Genomic DNA, 22,031 nt, shown 5'->3' on the forward strand with positions numbered 1-22,031 from the left:
ATGTTCACTGTTCCCTTCTCCCCTCCTCCTCTGTCACCAGGAACAAGGGAGGCATTACATGTAGCAGAACAAAAGGCACAGAGAGCCCCTCCACGACTGTTGGGCAGTCCTCCTGGGGAGGAGCCTTAGGGTAGGGATGCCATATTGAAAAGATAGCAGAGAAGGGACCCCCAATAAGTGTTGGAATCTAGCCTTGTCAGAGGAATGTGCCACTTCGCTAGGCACCGGCTGATTTCCTTGTTGACCTCCCCGCTGCGACTCCTGGCAGAAAAACAGGCGAGGTCTCTTATCGGCGATCCTTCTCAGACGTAAGAAGAACACACCATTCCTTTCCCCTTCTGCCCTGCTATCCCCAGGGAGGGGAAAGGGACAGACAGAAATTTATTTACATGCTTTATTCCTGTCTTTCACAGCAGTACAGAGAAGCGTGTCTGCACTCAACAGCAGAGAGAATATACTCCACCCATGTACTTCCAGTACAGGTCATATGACACACACTGAGCTAACATCCGGTGCTCAGTACAGTGAATGGACTGCCCCCTTGTTCCCATGGTAACAGTCACAAACATCAACATCCTGTTTCCAACAATCTGCAGCTGCTGAAGCTTCTGCTCGCTGCTGCATTGGTCCTTTTTGTAACAATAAGATGGTACCTGCAGGAAGCCGTCATCTGCAGAGCAGAGCCATCAATTGGGTATATAAGGGGTGATATGATTTTTCAGGTGCCTTAGCCTCAACCAATACCTCGAACTATCAATCAACCTCCTCAGTCTCCTTTATGCCTCTGATGAAATAGGCTATGCCTGCATAAGTTTTTGTTATGTTGTCCTAAAATGCCACTACTCTTTTGTCTCTTCCTTCTGAAGGATCCCAGTGAACAAGCAAAAAGCCCTTGAAACACACAAACACACACACACACGAGGACAAGACAAGACAGGGCTGTGCACCACAAAGCACCCCAAAATAAGCCTCCATTCCCCCATCAATCAATATTGGGCTAAAAGCTATAGAACACAGAGCTAAATGCACCTAAAAACTGGTTTTGAAATAGCCTTGGTCTTGCCTAGTCCCTCAGCCTTGTGAGTTTGGGAGTTAGTCTGCAAGGGTGAAAATCTAATGGAGGATTCCATTGCTGAATTAACCAAGCAAGGGTCATAGTTGCCACCTATGTACCTTGTGGTTGCTCTGTGCCAGAGGGCAAATGAGGGTGGGCCTCCTCCCTCGCCTAGCTGGGAATGAGAAAGGAAAAGGTCAGAGTTGCATGAAAATGCTGGGTAGAAGTTGGCAGAAGTCACAGAGGGAGAGCCATTCCTGATTTCTTGATTCGAAGGCTGTAACTGGAAGAAGCAAGACCTTCTGGGGCGTTAATGCTGTGAGCCTCTCCATCTTAGGCTCAGGTTGTATATGTGTGTGAATAAACCATATATCATAAAGACACCACGGTCTCTGCTGAACCTAATTCCAAGGAAACTTGCTCTAACAACCTCACTAATGCAGCCCCTTCAGTCCTTTATTCTAGTTCTCCTTTCCATGCCATACCATACAAGGCTTTGCCAGTATTTTCAGGGTCCTCTTTCACTACAATTTAGGGTTGCCACTTCCTGTTCCGGTTGCAGATGGAGTAAGCAGCAGAAACTGAGAGCTCCCGGAGAAAATATTTTAAAAGACGGATTTCTCACTCTGAAGAACAAGTATCATGAAGGAAAGAATACAGGTCAGTCCTTACGAACTTTTCAAGCAGGAATGTAAGCAGGAATGTAATTTCTGGGCTAGATGCCAGACCTTGGCCAGACACCAAACTTACTGGCTGGAAAAGGATCAAAAGCAAAGGGCTTGTGAAGAAAAACAAATGGACAATTAGAAATGACTGGAAATCTTACATTTAAATAGTAGAAGGGGGGGGGGGAAGGATCAATACCCAGGACAGTAAAATATTTGGAAATCTTGGAGTAAATAATTGAATATAATTAATTGCTCTTACTTCTGGTCTCCAGGCCTGAAGCCTGATCACGTCTTGGAGACTAGATTTAATTGAAATAGAAAGGAATAGACGAGAGCAAGACTTTGTTAGTATTTACTCCCACCCCCACCCCCATTGTAGATCTAATCTAAAATGTGCCAAGCTATGTTCTAAGGGTTCTCCCCAAGCTATGGACAAGCTGCCAAAGACAGTGGAGTGAACAGGAGAACCCCAGCACATTAAGATAATTTTGAGGACTGAAAGAGGAAAAGAGGGAGAAACGGTGGAGCTTGGAAGGAGGGGTGGTGAGTGACGGAAGGCCCTAAAGAGGAAAATGGCGAGGGGGAAACTGCTGTCTCATGCTGCTTGAATGACTGTCTGAGAGGCAACGCCCAAGAAGGAGGGGGAGGAGTGAAGCAAGTAAAGTAAACAAAGCAAGCTGCCAATAGAAGACAGCAACACCAGCTGGAGAAGGAAGTAACTGCAGGAACACATAAATACGTTTATGTTTTTTTTGACTTCCTGTTTTACCGCCGCCATTTGAAGGAGCGCAGGATCAACTCTCCGGAGAGGTCCTGAGCTTTGCGAGGCAAAAAGAGGTTACGCTAGGGCAAAAGCGAACCTCGTAACTCGAGGAGGTAAATCCTCAGGGCTGGGGGTGTGGCTGTGTTCAGAGGCGTCTCTCCTGTGTGCACACCGGACCTGTTGGGGTTCGGCAAGGAGGCAGGATTGAAGATGCGAACGCTAGGATCCATTCTGACCCGCAAAGCGATGCCACAGGCTCCGAAAGGTGAAGCGGTAAAGCATTCCGAGGCTTAAGATTAAACCCCCACACCCCAAAACAAAAGAAAAAGCGGAACAGAAGAAAAAGAATAAGGAGGTACAGGGGTGTGTTATAACAATTTGAGAGCAAAGGAAATCCTTCCTGACCCTGGTGGAGAAAGTGACGCAAGGGGAAAAAATTGGTGTGAGTGAGCCAGCGTTTTAAAAAGAACGTCTGCGGAGTAACAAGAAGGATAAGAGTCTCAGCTCCTAGAAGGGCTAAGAGACAATATATATGGGGCCAAAATGGCGTCCGGCACTCTTCTTAGCTGCGTCACTGCTGTCCGTGCCGGTAAAAACCTCTTCCAGCCTCTTTGGCTCTCTTAGCAGAGTTTACACAGCGGGGAAAGCTGTTGCTTTGTGTGGGTAATAACTCAGACTGCAACGCAGGCTTTTCTCTTATCTCCAATAGCCTTTAATGAGTAGAATAACGACATAAATCAGCCCGGTGAATTTGCCGGCATCCTCTCCGCTTCTCGGCAAAAGCGAAAGAAAAAAGACACACAGAGAAACACTCCCCTCTGTGAATATAGCCACGCCTCAGAATGTGAGACGGCACTCAGAACTGTTTAACCCTGTAAGTTCTGATTCTCCTCACACCCCCTCTTGTCTCGCATCCTGAGGGAAACTGTGAGCACACATCTACAGACCTCTTTGAGTTCAACTCCTTTCCCATTGCCTCTTGCCCCTTCCTGGCTTTTGTCTCAGGCAACTGTTGAACCTCCTCAAAACTCTCAGGTTCGCACTGTGCGAAACCAACCCACGCGCTGGTGACCTGAAACCTCTCAGGTGATACCCCCTTCGTGGAGCATGCGGACCGCCTGAGCACTGTTTCAGGTGCTCCTTCTGACCCACTGGGGCCAGCAAGTGTGTCACTGGTGCCAGAAGGCTCCCCCTCTGACTTACTGCGTCTTCGGGCCTTCTGAACTTTGCTAACGGGAGACGAAGGCTCACTCTTGGGCTCTCTTTTAACAACCTGTGGAGATGCCCAATCCTGTTCTTGACCCTGGTCAGCGACCTGGTCCTCATCAACAGGTTCAGCTTCTGCCTCTCCCTCCTCCTCAGAATCAAACAGACATTCTGAGAGAACGTCAGGATTCGCATGGATCCTTGACCAACCATTCTGCTCACAGAACTCAGCATTTCTGCTAACTAAAATCCTGGACTGATCACCATCTGGATATGCAAACTTCCACTCCTTTGTTCCAGGCTCGTACCCACAAAAGATCATTTTCCGGGACCTCGGGTCACCCTTCTTTCGTTGAACCTTTGGCACAAGCACCCACGCTTGGCAACCAAACACACGGAAGAAATGCAGCTGCGGCTTCTTTCCGTGGAGCAAGAAAAACGGGGTGTCACCTACCACTGAATTGTAGGACCTGTTCATTGTGAAATTGGCCGTCTTTATCGCCTCCCCCCAAAAACTTTGAGGCAAACCAGAGTCAAACAGTAAAGCGTCAGCTGCTCCAGCTAGTGCCTTGCTCCTGCGCTCCGCCACACCAATCTCCTGAGGAGAAGTAGCACCCGTCAACCAGTGACGTATTCCCTTCTGGCGGAAGAAACTCTGCAGAGCAGACCCAGTGACCTCTGCGCCTCGGTCACTCTGAAACCCCTGCACCTTTGTGGAAAACTGTAGTTCCACCGCCGCAACCCAATCTTTGATCAGTTGCGCTGCCTCGCTTTTGCGTTTCAGCGGGAAGACCCACCCGTTCTGGGTAAAATCATCTGTCAGCGTCAGTGCAAATCTGGCCCCGCCCAGACTCTCTGGCATGGGCCCAAAAAGGTTTGTGTGCACAAGCTCAAAAGGCTTTGTGGTTACCCTCTCCAATCTGGGATAACTGCACCCTTTCACCTTTGCCCTTCTGCATGCCCTACAATCTAGGAATTGGTCACATGCTTTTATCTTGCACCCTACTGTGCACTGGGGCAACTTATGGATACCTTCCCAACAGCCATGTGACATTCTCCTGTGCCACAAATGAGCACATGAATCTTGAGTGGGAACGTTTGCACACTTCGCCTGTGCTTCCTCGGTGTCCCCCTCACCCTCCAGAGGTGTCTCCAGAACAAAGAGGTTGTTCTGACATGCAACACTGACGAGTTGTCTCCCACCCCTGGAAATAGAACAGACATTATTTTCAAAGCAAACCTTGTACCCCTCCTGTAAGAGACAAGATACAGATAAAAGACAATGTTTCATTTCAGGCACAACGTAGACCTCCAACTCTGCCTGTAAAAAAGAAACAAACACATTTCAAACAGTGGTTAAATTTCTCTGTGACCCATCAGCAAAAATGACTGTTTTCCCAGTTGAAACAGCCCTGCGGTTCCACATTTCTCGACCAGGTGGCACTGGCATCAGATGATGACTGGCTCCAGAGTCTATGACCCAATGCAGCACTCTCTCCTCACTGGAGTTGTCCTTTATCGTTGCCATAGAGGCAGCTAGGTGATTGTGCTGGACCCGGGGGTAAGGTACCATGGGCGTAAGCAGAGTCCACACGAAGAGGGGCGAGGTCCGAGGCGGAGAGCCGGGCGGGGAACAGGAACGCTGGAACAGGAGGCCGAGCAGGGAACAGGAACACCGGATGGTCAGGAACAGGAGGCCGGGCAGGGAACAGGAGCACCGGATGGTCAGGAACAGGAGGCCGAGCAGGGATCAGGAACACAGGAAGGTCCGAAGCCAACAACGACGTTGCTCCCGCAACCTGGGGCCGGGCTGACTGGGCTTTTATCCTCTTCTAAGGCCAGGGGCGGTCCCGGCCCCCAGGAGCCCCGCTTCCTCTGACCTTAAGGCGAGCACTCCTCCTGGGAGCAACCAGTTCCCTTCGCCTCTCTGCCCTAAGCCTCTGCAGATCAGGAGAGGCCGAAGGGTTACTGGGCCCTGGAGGAGGCTCACCTGTAGCCACTGAGTCCTCAAGCCCCTCTGGGGCCAGAAGGGTTTCACCTGGGGCCAGCTCCTGGTGCTCTGCCACAGGTGCAGGCTCTTCAGCATCTAGGCCTTGCCCCAGTTCAGCCGGCCCTGGAGGCGGGGACTCCTGTGCAGGCTGGGATTCCTCTGGTTCGTCCTCTGAATCGGAATCCCAGGCCATCACACCATCCCCCCTCCCAGGCACCCCCCTCAACCGAGGGTCCGGACCCGGCTTGCCGGGATACGTCGCATGGAACTCTCGGAGGCAGGCAGGTGCGTCGACGTTGGCCGCTGGTTCCCAGGAGCGGTCCTCCGGTCCGTACCCCTTCCAGTCAATGAGATACTGCAGCTTTCCCCTGCGGTAACGGGAGTCCAGGATGCGTTCCACCTCGTACTCAGGCTCTCCCTGAACCAACACTGGCTGCGGTCGGGGACGGTTCGGGTGGAACTCGTCGGGTGGGGCCACCGGACTCAGAAGGGACCTGTGGAAGACCGGGTGAACCTTCAGGGTTGCGGGCAACCGGAGACGGAATGCCACAGGAGAGACTTGGTCCACGATAGGAAACGGGCCGGTGAAGCGGGCGTCCAACTTCTGCGAAGTTCGAGAGGGGTGGAGGTGGCGAGTGGAGAGCCAAACCAGGTCACCGACATGGAGTTCCGGCCCCACCTGGCGGTGGCGGTCGGCCTGGGCTTTGTATGCTTCCTTGGCCTGGTGCAGTTGCTCCACCAAAAGCTGTTGCTGGGACTGGAGCTCTTGAAGCCACTCCATCACCGCCGGGACCGCGGATGCCGGCAGCACCTCTGGAAACAGCCGTGGATGATAACCGTAACTGGCCTGGAACGGGGTCTGCTGGGTGGACGCATTCACCGCGTTGTTGTAGGCGAACTCCGCCAATGCCAGGTGGTCGACCCAGTCATCCTGCTGGTAGCTGCAGTAACACCGGAGGTACTGCTCCAGCACCGCGTTCGCCCGTTCCGTCTGGCCATCGGTCTGTGGGTGGTAGGCTGACGAGAGGCAGACCTCTGTCCCGAGGGTCTGGTGTAATGCTCGCCAGAACCGGGATGTGAACTGAACGCCCCGGTCGGACACCACGCGCTCAGGTAGGCCATGCAGGCGGAAAACATGCTGAAGGTACAGCTGAGCGGTTTCCTTGGCTGTGGGTACAGATGGGCAGGGGGCGCAGTGCACCATCTTGGTGAAATGGTTGGAGAAAACTAGAAGGCAGGTACAGCCACGAGACGGGGGTAAGTCCACTACAAAGTCCAACGAAACCGTGTGCCAAGGGCGTGGTGGAACTGGCAATGGCTGAAGTAGGCCGGGGGGTCGCCCGGTAGGGCCCTTGGCGCGCCGGCAGACATCACAACCAGCGACGTAGCGAGCCACGTCAGCCTTCAGGCGGGGCCACCAAAACTCGCGACTTACCAGATGGGTGGTCCGATACCGTCCAAAGTGCCCCGCTGCTGGGGCATCATGGGCCATCCGGAGAACCTCCAGCCGCAGTGGCCCTGGCGGGATGTACAGACGACCGTGGTGCAGCAGAAGGCCCTGATGCAGGACCAGCCCCGGATACTGTGGGCTGGACCCTTCAGCCAGCTCCCGGAGTCGTTCCTGGGCCCAAGCGTCAACCCGCTGCTGTTCCCGCACCCGAGCCTGCAGTGGCTCCGCCTCCTGGGTGGCCAGGAATGCAGCTGGAGGTAGGATCGTGGTGGGTTCTGCTTGCTGTACCGTGTCTGCGTTGTCTTCAGGTTTCCGGGACAGGGCATCCGCCTTCTGGTTCTGAGAGCTAGGGATGTAGCGGATCCGGAACTGGAACCGGGAAAAGAACAACGCCCACCGGATCTGTCTTTGGTTCAGCTTGCGGGTGGTCTGGAGGTACTCCAGGTTCCGGTGGTCGGTTCTCACCTCCACCGGATGTCGTGCCCCCTCAAGATGGTGGCGCCAGACCTCAAAGGCCACCTTGATGGCCAGTAGTTCCCGCTCCCACACGGTATAGTTACGCTCCGCTGGAAGGAGCTGGCGGGAATAGAAGGCACAGGGTAAGAGTGGCGCTTCAGGTCCGTACTGCTGAGACAAGACGGCACCGAGAGCCGTACTGGAGGCGTCGGTCTCCACCACAAAGGGTCGAGAGGGGTCAGGATGTTGCAAGATCGGCGCTCTCTGGAAACAGGCCTTCAACCCCTGAAACGCCTCCTCTGCCTCCTTGTCCCAGGAAAACGGCGTCTTGGGGCGCAGTAGCCGGGTCAACGGGGTGGTGCGATGAGCATAATCTGTGATGAAGGTCCGGTAGTAGTTGGCGAACCCCAGGAACCGCTGTAGGTCCTTGCGGTTCCGGGGTGCCGCCCATTCTCGAACCGCTGCCACCTTCCCAGGGTCCATCTGCACCCCATCTGGAGAGAGCCGGTGTCCAAGGAAGTCCACTGTCCGCTGATGGAACTCGCACTTGCTGAGCTTTGCGTACAAACGGTGCTCACGCAAGCGCTGCAGCACGGTCCGGACATGTCCCTCATGGCGAGCCGGGTCACGGGAGTAAACCAGTATGTCATCCAAGTACACCACCACGTACTTGTCTAACAAGTCCTGGAACACGTGGTTGATGTAGCGTTGGAACACAGCAGGCGCGTTGCACAAACCAAAAGGCATAACCAAGTATTCGAACTGCCCGTACCGGGTCCCAAACGCTGTCTTCCACTCATCCCCGGCTCGGATCTGAATCAAGTTGTAGGCCCCCCGGAGGTCCAGCTTGGTGAACACCTGTGCCCCTTGCACCCGCTCCAGCAACTCCGAGGTAAGGGGCAAGGGGTACCGGTCTGGGATGGTAATTTTGTTCAGGGCTCGGTAATCATGGCAAGGGCGGAGTTCCCCACATTTCTTCTTAACAAAGAGCACTGGTGCCGCGGTAGGCGAGGTGGAAGGCCTAATGAACCCACGCTCCAGGTTCTTGCGCAAGAAGTCCTGCAAAGCGTCGCGCTCTGGCTCAGTTAGAGAATATAAGCGACTCACTGGTAAGGGCGCTCCGGGCTGGAGGTCTATGCCGCAGTCAAAAGGCCGATGCGGCGGCAGCTGGTCTGCCCCCCGTTCCTCGAACACGTCCTGGTAGTCCTGGTACATGGTTGGGAGCGTGGGTGCTGCCTCCTCCGTGGGCGCGGCCGCCAGCGTCTCGGATTGAGCATGGGAACATGGGTCTGGGAAGTGCACAGTCCGTTTGACCCAGTCAATCTGAACGTTGTGAGCTTCCAGCCAGTCCATCCCGAGCACTAGGGGGAACCGGGGCATAGAGGCAATGTCCAAAGTTCGCAACTCCCGGTGCTGCTGAAGACACAGGACCAGGGGCTGGGTGTCCTGAGTAACGGCACCTGAACGCAGAAGCCGTCCGTCAATTGCTTCCACCTGGACCGGTTCTGGCTTGTTCCGAAGTGGCACCTGATGATGGGCAGCAAAAGCAGCGTCCATATAGGAGCGGGTTGCTCCTGAATCTACCAAAGCATGAGTAAGAATCCAGGGCCCACCTGGAGGGTATAAGCGTACCGAAACCATAAGATGTTGCCAGTCCCTTGGTGCGGGCCCATTCTGCGCTGTTTGGGACCCCCGGTAGCTAGGGCCATCAGCTACTGGGGTTGGCGGTTTTCCCTGCGGCTGGCGTTTCTCAGGGCAGGACCGAGCGTAGTGTCCACTTCCGCCACAGTAGAGACATAGATTTCCCTCCCGACGCCGCACCTTCTCTGCGGGGGTAAGGCGTGGCCGCACTGCCCCGAGCTGCATAGGCTCCTCCGTTAACTCAGTTGTGACCGTGGGGCTGCCGGAAGAAACTGGTGCCGAGAACTGGAAGTGTCGGCGACCCCGGGCCTGACGACGATCCTCCAGCCGGTCGTCTATCTGCAGACTCCGTTGAATGAGAGTGTCTAGCGTGGTGGGGCGTTCCATTGTGGCCAGCTGGTCCAGTATCTCGTCGGAAAGCCCTTTGAGATACTGGTCCCGCAGTGCTGAGTCATTCCAGGTCAAGTCCTGTGCCAACAGCCAAAACTCCGTGGTATATGCAGCCACCACTGTTTCAACCGCCGAATCGCCCGGTTGGCTTGACTCCCTTTCTGGGGGTTGCCGAACGCGGCCTCCAAAAGATTGCAAAACCCCATATAGTCTGCCAGCAAGGGGGAGTCTTGCCTGAGTAGCGGCAACGCCCACTTGGCCGCCTGGTCCTTTAACAAACTAATCAAAAAGTGCACCTTGGTGCGGTCGTCAGGGAAGTTCCGGGCTCGCCCCTGAATATACAGCTTGGCCTGGGCAAGGAACATGGGAAAGCTGGCCGGGGCCCCATCAAATTTCTCAGGCAAAGCCACTGGGTACTTGCCAGGAGCCGGGGCGTCGACCCCAGGAGCCGGTAGGGCTTCCAAGCGCTGCTGAAGCGCCGTAACCGCGTCGCTGAGCTGCTGCACGGTGTGAGTCAAGGCCTGGTTCTCCTGGGCCAAAGCCACCAGCGCAGCCGCCTGGTCAGCCATGGCCTCTGGCTCTTCCCGAACGCACTCCAACGAAGGGGGAGTGCCAGTGGGGCAGGAGCAAACTGTGCTGGACCCGGGGGTAAGGTACCGTGGGCGTAAGCAGAGTCCACACAAAGAGGGGCGAGGTCCGAGGCGGAGAGCCGGGCGGGGAACAGGAACGCTGGAACAGGAGGCCGTGCAGGGAACAGGAACACCGGATGGTCAGGAACAGGAGGCCGGGCAGGGAACAGGAACACAGGAAGGTCCGAAGCCAACAACGACGTTGCTCCCGCAACCTGGGGCCGGGCTGACTGGGCTTTTATCCTCTTCTAAGGCCAGGGGCGGTCCTGGCCCCCAGGAGCCCCGCCTCCTCTGACCTTAAGGCGAGCACTCCTCCTGGGAGCAACCAGTTCCCTTCGCCTCTCTGCCCTAAGCCTCTGCAGATCAGGAGAGGCCGAAGGGTTACTGGGCCCTGGAGGAGGCTCACCTGTAGCCACTGAGTCCTCAAGCCCCTCTGGGGCCAGAAGGGTTTCACCTGGGGCCAGCTCCTGGTGCTCTGCCACAGGTGCAGGCTCTTCAGCATCTAGGCCTTGCCCCAGTTCAGCCGGCCCTGGAGGCGGGGACTCCTGTGCAGGCTGGGATTCCTCTGGTTCGTCCTCTGAATCGGAATCCCAGGCCATCACAGTGATAAGGACTGTCCTCCACACTCCCTGTGTCACGTCCTCCCTGCGCATTCCCACGCTGGCCTCCTTTCCTGGACTGGCTGCCATGGAAACCTGGCTGACTGCCATGGGAAGAGACCTTGGAGACATCCTGCCCGGCATCTCTGGCTCTCCGGGGGCAGGAACGACGCAGATGGTCAACCGACTTGCAGACAAAGCAGCGACGAGTGGAAAAAACCTGAACTGTGCCTTCCGCTGGCCTGGCCCCCCCTCTGCAACCGGATGGGCTCCCTGTGCCAGCTCGGCCCTCTCTTAGACGGCGTTCCTGTTCGTCACACAAGCGACCTGTCACATACGCCAGCGTAAGATCCGCGGGATTCATCGATTCCAAAGTTAGACACAAATTGTCATAACTTTTGTCCAAAGAGCTGAGCAAAATATAAACTTTCAGTTCCTCAGAAAAGTTGACTTGCAACAGCCTCAGCTGGTTGAAAACAGAAAGCATCTCAGTCACATGCTGTCTGATGCTATCACCAGGACGCAGCTTCATCTCAAACAAGCGTCTGGTAGCATGGATGTTTGCCCCAGCTGTGGTCCTGTGATGCACTCTCTCTAGTGCCTGGTAGGCCTCATGAGCAGTCTCCTGCCCCTCTACCAAAGGCAGCTGTGAGCCCTCCAAACTGAGCACGATAGCTCCCAGGGCTTTCTGATTTTTTCTCTGCGAAGCATGGGCAGCTGCGATATCTGCTGCCGAAGCACCGGCTGCAGCTTGCTGTGGAGGCCCTCGGACCGCCTCCCACAGACCCTTGGCTACCAGCCATGCCTTCAGCTTCCTGCTCCACTTCTCCCAATTCTTTCCATTTAATTTTTCAAAAGGGACGGAGTATGATTCCTGGCCGTCTGCCATCTTCTCCCCGGGGCTCAGCGTACTCACATAACAGCAGCTCCTCCGGCACCCGGTTCAGCAGACCAGATCCTCCCCAGCGAGCTCCTCTCTGCCTCAAACGTTAGGCACAGCTCCAACTGGCTCCAGCTTCTCCTCAGCTGGCTTCCCCCCCACACAGGCACAATGCAGCAACAGCTTCAAAGCTTGGCTGACTTCCATAACCTATCGGGCCAAAATGGCGTCCGGCACTCTTCTTAGCTGCGTCACTGCTGTCCGTGCCGGTAAAAACCTCTTCCAGCCTCTTTGGCTCTCTTAGCAGAGTTTACACAGCGGGGAAAGCTGTTGCTTTGTGTGGGTAATAACTCAGACCACAACGCAGGCTTTTCTCTTATCTCCAATAGCCTTTAATGAGTAGAATAACGACATAAATCAGCCCGGTGAATTTGCCGGCATCCTCTCCGCTTCTCGGCAAAAGCGAAAGAAAAAAGACACACAGAGAAACACTCCCCTCTGTGAATATAGCCACGCCTCAGAATGTGAGACGGCACTCAGAACTGTTTAACCCTGTAAGTTCTGATTCTCCTCACAATATAAAGCTAAACAAATAAAATCAATTGGGAGATATAGGACAATGTTTCAAATACCTGTGAAATTCAGTACATTTGTGAGGAACTCAGAACTTTGTACATACTGTTAAGGCGCTTTTGGGAATACCAGGTTGGAAACACCATTGAATGTAAAGACCCATCGTAATACTGTAACAACATTGTAACAACATAGCTACTGGACGTTACTGAAGGTTTTGGATTGCAGAGAGCTTAGAGTCATTGTTTGCACTTCACTTCTCAATGTTTACAACTACTGGACTTGAGCGATTTGAGACTTTTTGCAACCTTCCCTACGTGGCAACAGAGGGGAAATTAGAACTGCTACTTCTTCTCCCCTATTGTTTGCGACTCGTGACGCTGTGTGGAATGACGGAGCTGATTGTGAACTGAATAGGAGGGAGGGACTGAGGTCTGGGGAAACGTAAGGTGTTGATATAAACAGAACGCAATTGGACAGATACTGAATATATGAAGTATTTGATTGTATACTTGTTTGAGTTAAGTTGCTCTTTAAGAGAGGAAATTTACACTATCATTGTGTACAATTGTGTGTGATAAAAGAGGAAGTAGGAGAGATAGATACACCCTGTGGTGAATGAGGAAATAGCAGAGAAAATAAGTGTCTTGGAAACAGGGTAAAATAAGTTCCCCTGTGGAAGTTAGTGGAATTGCATCTTGGAAAATTATTTATTAATTAAAGAAACATAAGTAAGACAGCAAAAATAACAACACCAGGAGAGAGAAGGACATCAAAAGCTGAGATAGAAGGGGAGGGAGATTTTGCAAAAATATTGGCAGAAATAAGAGAAATCAGGAGAGAAGTAAAGGAAAGTGAAAAAAATATTTGGGAAAAGTTATTGGAAGTGGCTTCAGATTTATCAGGACAAATGAAAGAATTGAAAGTAAAAATACAAACAGTAGAGGAACAATTAAAAAAATGCAAAAATAAATGGGGGGGGAGAAGGGGAAAGAATGAAAGGGCAAATAGAAGAACTTTCAAAAACACAAGAAAATACATTATTTTATTTTTATTTTTATTTTTTTTATAAATATTTTATTGAATTTTCAAATACATAATACAAGATCCCTATACCAAAAAGCCAGAACAAATACACCAAGAAACTATATAAAAGGAAAGAGATAAAAGATAAAAAAGAAAAAAGAAAAAAAAACCAACCGTTCAGAATAACTTTTCTTATATAACTAACTGGACTTCCTCACATCTCCTTACCCTGCATTATTTATAATAAGAATGTCAGCAAATTATTACCTTGTTTCATACCTTATTTTGTACTTTCCAAATATTATACTTCTAAATTTAAAGTAATTTTTATCAATTGCTCATACCTTAAAGTTAAACATAGTAATGCCTTAAATTTCGACCTTTTCTTACTTATAACTTAATTTTCTATTTTACAAAGTCTATTTGCTGGAACTGGTGTTTACTAAATCGTGCAAATACTTAGCATTCATACAGCTTATAATGTTTTTGTAGATAGTCCTTAAACTTCTTCCAGTCCTCTTCCATTGTTTCTTCTCCCAAGTCTCGGATTCTGCCAGTCATTTCAGCCAATTCCATATAGTCCATCAATTGCGTCTGCCACTCTTCCAGTGTGGGCAAGTCTTGTGTCTTCCAGTACTTTGCAATAAGTATTCTTGCTGCTGTTGTCGCATACATAAAGAAGCTTCTGTCCTTCTTTAACACTTTCTGGCCGACAATGCCCAAAAGGAAGGCCTCCGGTTTCTTAACAAAGGTATATTTAAATACCTTTTTTAGTTCATTATAGATCATTTCCCAGAAGGCTTTCACTTTAGGACATGTCCGCCAGAGGTGAAAGAACGTCCCCTCTGCCTCTCTACATTTCCAACATTTATTATCAGACAGGTGATATATCTTTGCAAGCTTGACTGGGGGGGTCATGTACCACCTATATATCATTTTCATAATATTCTCCTTCAAAGCATTACATGCCGTGAATTTTATTCCGGTGGTCCATAACCTTTCCCAGTCCTCAAACATAATGTTATGCCCTATATCCTGGGCCCATTTTATCATGGCTGATTTAACAGTCTCATCCTGTGTATTCCATTTAAGCAGCAAGTTATACATTCTTGACAGTACCTTAGTCTTTGGTTCCAACAATTCTGTCTCTAATTTCGACTTCTCCACCTGGAATCCTATCTTTTTGTCCAATTTAAAAACCTCTTGAATTTGAGCATAATGTAACCAATCTTGCACTTTATTCTTTAATTTCTCCAAGCTCTGCAACCTCCATTTGTCTCCAATTTTTTCTAATATTTCCCAATATTTCGGCCAACCGGCCTCCATATTGAGTCTCTTTCGGGCCTTAGCCTCCATTGGTGATAACCATCTCGGGGTCTTACTTTCTAATAAGTCTTTATATTTTGTCCAAACAATAAATATTGCTTTTCTGACAATATGGTTTTTGAACATTTTATGAACCTTTACCTTATCATACCACAAGTATGCATGCCAACCAAAAGCATTGTTAAACCCTTCCAGATCTAGGACATCAGTGTTCTCAAGAAGTAACCAATCTTTCATCCAGCAGAACGCTGCAGCTTCATAATATAACTTTAAATCTGGCAGGGCAAACCCCCCTCTTTCTTTTGCATCAGTTAATATTTTAAATTTTATTCGGGGCTTTTTGCCCTGCCAGATAAACTTAGAAATGTCTTTCTGCCATTTTCCAAAACATTCCACTCTGTCCACAATCTGTAGAGCCTGAAACAAAAACAACATCTTTGGCAATACATTCATTTTTATAGCTGCGATTCGACCCAATAAGGAAAGTTTCAATCTTGACCAAATTTCTAAGTCCTTTTTAATTTCTGACCAACATTTTTCATAATTGTCTTTAAATAAATTCAAATTTTTAGCAGTCAAGTTAACCCCTAGGTACTTCACTTTTTTAACCACATTTAACTCAGTCTCTTTCTGAAACCTTTCTGATTCCGAGGCTGTCAGATTTTTTACCAAAACCTTGGTTTTTTGCTTATTCAATTTGAATCCCGCCACCCGACCAAACTCATATATCAATTCCAAAACTCTTTTCGTACTAGATTCTGGCTCCTGTAATGTAATTACCAAATCATCTGCGAAAACTTTCAATTTAAACTGTTTCACTCCGACCTGTATTCCTTGCACCAACCGGTCCTTCCTAATCATGTTCAAAAGCACCTCCAGGACTGAAATAAATAACAGAGGGGATAAGGGGCACCCTTGTCGTGTTCCTTTTTCAATTTTGAAATCTTCTGTCACCACATTGTTAACAATCAATTTAGCTTTTTGCTCTGAATAAATTGCCTCTATTCCATTTTCAAACCCCCGTCCCACTCCCATCCCTTCCAAATTTTTCTTCATAAACCTCCAAGAAATATTATCAAAGGCCTTCTCCGCATCAATAAAAATTAACACTGCTTTTGTGTTAATATTGGTTTGCAAAAGTTCCAAAATGTCGATAATGTTCCTAGTATTGTCAAACAAATGTCTACCTGGAAGAAAGCCTGCCTGGTCTTTATGAATTACTTCGTTTAACACTTTTTAAAATCTACTTGCCAAAATATCCGCAAAAATTTTGTAATCCACATTTAGGAGTGAGATGGGACGGTAGTTCTTAAGTTGAGTCTTTTCAGATTCCAGTTTAGGTATCTGTCAGGGGTTCAGAAGGAGAGACACAGGAGGGGGAGCAAATGGAGAGTGAGGAGGAGGAGTACGAGGGGGGCGCAGGCAGTGACAGTGGCCAGAGTTATTCCACAAGCCTCTCTAGCGAATCGGAGGACTCACAGAAGGGAGCGCCGGTGGCCAGAGCAAGGGAGATTCCAAGGGAGAAACCTCAAGAGGGAGGGGCCAGCGGGGAGTCCCTGAACAGCAGCTGGAGATCAGGGCCAGCGTCTCCACCAGAGCGCAGTGGGGAGGGGGAGTCCCAGGAGTCGGGACCAGTGTCCTCACCACCAGAGGGAGGAGAGGAGTCAGGTTTGGCAACACCCACATCAGGAAGCGGGGAAACGGTCAGAAGGAAAGTCACCGGCTGGGCGCGCGCGCCAAGTTCAAATGTACAGGAGGGGAGCCCGGGAAGGGAGCCAGGTCCTAAAGCCCGCCGGAGGGAGGGGCAAGACTCAGGAGGCTCCGCGTCAGAGGAGTCCAGGAAGGAGGGAACCCCAGAGGGCAGAAGGACCCAACGCAGGAAAGAGCAGCGCAAGAGGTGGAGCCGGGCTAGAATCTTAAACTGGTGTGGGTGGAGCAGTGAGTCAGAGGGGACTTAGCCGGTCTAGCGTTAAGACGTGGGCCTGCGCGCCCAGAGCTTGGAAATGGAAACTAAACTTCAATAAAGACTTTTGTATATAATATCCACTGGGCGTTGGTCCTCTGTGACCTGGGACCTAGCGGCAGTCCTGACAGTATCAATGTGATGAAAGCTTCTTTCCACGATTCTGGTGCCTTATTCCCCTCCATGATCTGGTTACAAACCTCCATTAGCGGTTGTATCAAAAAATCTTTCAATGTCTTATAATACTTGGAGGTAAGACCATCTGGCCCTGGAGATTTGCCTAATTGCATATTCTGAATGGCACCCTCAATTTCTTGTTGCGTTATTTTATCATTAAGGATTGTTCTCTTTTCCTGGGGTAATTTTGGTAGTCCATTACTTTTTTAAAAGTGGTCTATCTCAGTCTCTTCCTGTGGCCCTTGCATATAAAGTTGTTTGAAATATCTCTGGAAACACTTTCTAATTTCCTCTGGTTTCTGGATATTCCTCCCTTCAATCTCTAAATTGATAACCGTGTTCAATTTTTGTCTTTTTCAACTGCCATGCAAGCAGTTTCCCACACTTATTCGCGGATTCAAATGATCTTTGTTTCATCTGTCTAATTTTCCACTCAACTTCTTGATTTATCAATTTGGCATATTGAGCTTGGTAAAATTTAATTTCTCTCAGAACCTCCTGTGATTTAGGTTTTGATCTCAATTTTTTCTCACCATCTCTTATCATATCTAAAATCCTATCCTTTTTTTCATTCCAAAGTCTTTTCTTTATTGTGTTCTGTTGTATCAAAAACCCTCTCTTGACTGCTTTACTTGCGTCCCAGATTGTTCTTTTTTCCACCGTAGTATTCAAATTTATCTCAAAATAGTCTTTTAAAGTTTTTTGGGCCTTCTTGACAATCTCCTGATCTCTTAGTAGGGTGTCATTCATTTTCCATCTGAAGGAACCGGTTGGAATAAGTCTCATTTCCACTTTCATAGCATTATGGTCGGAGCAGGTTTTTGGGCAGATTTCCACTTTTCTAGTCTTGGGTGCCAGTCCTCTAGTTATCCATATTTGGTCGATTCTTTTTTTTTTTATAATAATTTTTATGAAGGTTTTCCAAATTAAAACAAATCAAAACAAATTAAATCCAAACTATTGCCAATAACTAGGACTTCCCCTCCCTACCCCCTCTTGTGTTCCAAATCTTCCAAATAAGCAATTAAATTCAACAAGTTCTTATCCCCAAATTAGACTCTTCATCAATAACCCAATTTATCCAAATTCCCATCCCCTAAGATCGATCTATTCCCTTCCACGAGTTTCCCCCTTTCAAGCATAGTACAGATGGAAATAAGATAAATATGAATAGTAATTTTACCGCCTTTGGATTCCAATTTTCCCTCCCCTCTTTCCCCTTTGCGTTTCACCTATCCCTCCACTTCTAATATCTTCCTGGAGTTCCCACATTACACTATGTCCCTCAGGTTCTTTGCCAGTCTTTAATTACGGATGTCCAGTCATAGAAGGAGTCTATCAAATAAGGGCCCATTTCTTCTATCCAGGTTTTTATATCCAGGAGTAAAAACTCCAATTTTGTATCCATAAGCTTGTCAAACCTGAATATCCCAAATGTTCCCCCAGTTCTGTCCAGTTCTTGTTATTTCCTTGTTCTTGTCAATCATTCTCCTCCTTTTTATTTCTCTGTTCTCCCACAGAAATGTTCTTTTTCCAAAAGTTTCTAGTGTCTCTGCAGAGGCTTGTTATTCATGGAGCAAAGCATTGCATCATGTTCCTTTCATTTTCCAACAAATAGTTCCATTGTTTCCTGTAGTGTGTAGACCTCTGTAGACAAAATAATGTTCCATTCCTGCAGTTTCCCAGGAGATTAAAAGTTCCATTCAACTGTTCAAGTTTCCTGTGAAAAACACATGCAATATCCCTCGGCTCCTCTAGGTGGATTGCAGTAACAAAGTTCCCTTCCAGAATCACATCCACCAGACCAAGTAGCTTGTTGACCGATATTTAAAACAGTTTATATTCAATTTATAACAAATATAACCAGCAAAGTCCTCATAACAAAGTCTCTATTTTAATCTTCCTTTTTGACAGCTCTTTGACAGCTGTCAAAACCTCCATCGCTTTTCTCCAGGCAGTTTCACGAATCGCTCCAGGGATTCCGGGGGGGGGGTTGCTTTTTTAAAACTTCCACTTTTCTCCTCCAGCTCAATCTTATAATTTTCCCTCGCGAAGTTGCTGATTCGGCAAGATAAGGTTACACTCGATCTTAGTTGTCCAGTCCTTTGTTTTGGCTCTTCTACAATTTAGGGGTGGGCTGACTTCCTTTTTTCCGCCTCCCCCGTTCGCTCCGAATTTTAAAAATTTATCCCCTTTTTTTAGTCCATATTCCAATTACTCACGGGTTCTTCTTTAGAGCCGAATTTTCAATAGAAGAAGTCAGCGCTCTCCGCCGGATGGCATGCGGCTGCGCTCGGCAGGGATAGCAGAGAACTCAAAGCACCACGCTTCTCCCCGGCAACCGATCCGTAGCCTTTAAAAAGGCTCCTTCACGAGTCGGGAGAGCGCTAACGGTGCCAGCCGAGTCTCCATGTCCACGGCCTCCTCTGGCCGTGGTTTTTGAGGGTCCCCGCATCGCCGGTGCGGTAGGACCCAGCCCCTGCCAAGCCGGCTCCCTCCGGAGCTCGGAGGGAGCCCGCCATTCGGCGATGGCGCCGACCCGGAAGTTCCATATTTGGTCGATTCTTGTCCATGACAGATGGGCTTCAGAAAAGAAGGTTCCTTCTCTGCCTAAGGGGTTCTTTGTCCTCCATATATCAATCAAATCCATATTGTCAGTTAGTTCAAAGAAAGTTTTAGGTAGTCTGCCGTCATTTGTTAAGTTTTGATTTTGTGACTTATCCATATTTGTAGAGACCACCCCATTCATATCTTCCATCATGATGATGTTGGTATAGTCCAGGTAGTCCAGAATTGTCTCATGCAGTTTCCTGTAAAATTCTGATTTCTCCTCATTCGGTGCATAAATTCCTAATATTAAAAACTTTTCTCCTTGGACCTGTATTTCAATTGCCATAATTCTTCCTTGCTCATCTTTAAATAAAAATTTTGGTGACAGGCTCTCCTTTGCATAGATCACCACTCCTCTTTTCTTGACTTTGTCCGATGAAATAAATTCTTGGCCTAATCTTTTATTAATTAGCACTTTTCTGTGGAGCCTAGTCACATGTGTTTCCTGCAAGCAAATAATGTCCAATTGTTCTTTTTTCAATATGTGAAAAATTCTTCTTTTTTCTGGGGAATTTCCGCCATTTATATTCCAACTAAGAAGAAAATACATTAGACAATCTAGCCTTTCTTGAAATGAACCAAAAAGCACAGAACTTGAAATTTTGGGGACTTCCAGAGAAAGATGGGGAGAATGTGAGAGAAAGACTTATCACAGAAATTGCTAAACTATTAGAAATGAGGGAGGAGGATTTAGATTACATGGTGACCAATGTTTTCAGAATAAAAGTCACCTCGTTCCAGGCAAGACAAAAAAAATACCCTGGAGATTGTTTAGCAATCTATAACTCAGCAGAAGTGAGGAACACTATTCTGAGGAAGAGCGAAGAAAAACAATTGATTATAGATGGGAAAACAATTGTGGTGTTTAAGGATATTCCCAATCGTTTTTTACGCAAAAGAAATGTTTACAAAGAATTGGCAAAAAACTTAACAGCTAACAAAATAAGGTTCCAATGAGAGTATCCAGAAGGTGTGTCATTTTATTATAAGGACAAGAAATTCAAAATTAAGACATTGCAAGAAATGAAGAAATTTGGGAGAAGATATAAGGAGTTGGGGAAGATGGAGGGAGGGGAACAGGAAAGTGAAGAGGATAAACAAGAACAAGAGGGAGAAGAGGGAGATATTTAAATGTAAACAATAAAATAAAATTGTATTTAATTAAACAAATCACAATGACAATTAAAATTATATCATGGAATGTTAATGGCATGAATAATAAAGCCAAAAGAAATAAAATTGAATATGAGTTATTTTAAAAAATATATAGACATAATCTGCTTACAAGAAACACGTAACACGGAAACACAATACAGTTTTAAAGAATAAAAAATTGGGGAATGAATTTATTTCCTCAGATGTGCAAAAGAAGAGAGGAGTTGTTATATATGTCAAAAATAAATATAGAGCACAACAAATATTTAAAGATAATGAAGGAAGAATAATAGGAATACAGGTACAAATAGAAGGAGGAAAAATGATCATAGTGGGGATATATGCGCCAAATGATAAGAAAGCAGACTTTTACAAAAAAATAGAGGAAATATTGATGGACTACATAGACTATAATACTATATCGTTGGGAGACTTCAACGGGGTAATCTCCACTGAACTGGATAGATCAATAGGAAGAGTGAAATTGAACCAGGGCAAATTACCGAATTCTTTTATATCTTTAACAGAGAATAAAGAATTAGTGCATATATGGAGACTAAAAAAACCCATTAACAAAACAATTCACATATTAGGTAAAGGTAAAGGGACCCCTGATCATTAGGTCCAGTCGTGACCGACTCTGGGGTTGCGGCGCTCATCTCGCTTTATTGGCCAGCATGACTAAGCTGCTTCTGGCGAACCAGAGCAGTGTACAGAAATGCCGTTTACCTTCCCACTGGAGCGGTACCTATTTATCTACTTGCACTTGACGTGCTTTTGAACTGCTAGGTTGACAGGAGCAGGGACCGAGCAATGGGAGCTCACCCCATCACGGGGATTCGAACCGCCGACCTTCTGATCGGCAAGTCCTAGGCTCTGTGGTTTAACCCACAGCGTCACCCTATTCACATATTACTCAGAGCCAAATTAAAGTTGGAGCCAGATAGATCAAATCTGGATATCAAAAGAACTAACTACAAGAGTGGTGAAAGCTGAAATTTTACCAAAGATGTTATCAGATCATAATGTTATTGCAATGGAATGGAAGACTAAAGACCCAACAGTTAGGAGGTGGAGAATAAATGACAATTTGTTAGACAATACAGAAATATTAGAAAGAACTAAAAAACATCTAAGTACATACTTTGAATTAAACCTAAATAAAGGTACAGACATAAATGTAGTGTGGGATGCAAGCAAAGCAGTTATGTGAGGATTATTTCTGCAACAGAATTGTATCCAAAAGAGGGAAAGGGAAAAAGAAAAGAAAAAAGTAGAAATATTAAATAAAATAAAAGATATAGAAAAGCAGGTGGTAAGGAAACCAGAGGACCCAAAACTAAAACAAGCAAGTAAATTGCTGCAAATGAAACTATCTATGATTATAAATCAGGAGGTGGAATGGAAAATTAAACTACTAAAACAGCAAAATTTTGAATCAGCAAACAAAACTAGAAAATGGTTAGCTTGGCAAC

General features: G+C 47.9%; 1 long non-coding RNA gene across 1 annotated transcript in view; it reads right to left on the minus strand.

The window, feature by feature from the left end:
- Positions 1-386: 386 nt before the first annotated feature.
- LOC310835984 overlaps positions 387-22,031 on the minus strand; it is a 948,096-nt gene continuing 926,451 nt past the window's right edge. Inside the window, exon 3 of the long non-coding RNA XR_014559803.1 lies at positions 387-599. This is a non-coding gene — a long non-coding RNA (uncharacterized lncRNA). The remainder of the gene's footprint in view (positions 600-22,031) is intronic.

This window comes from Podarcis gaigeae (assembly GCF_964106915.1).
Source record: "Podarcis gaigeae genome assembly, chromosome: W".
NCBI lineage: Eukaryota > Metazoa > Chordata > Lepidosauria > Squamata > Lacertidae > Podarcis > Podarcis gaigeae.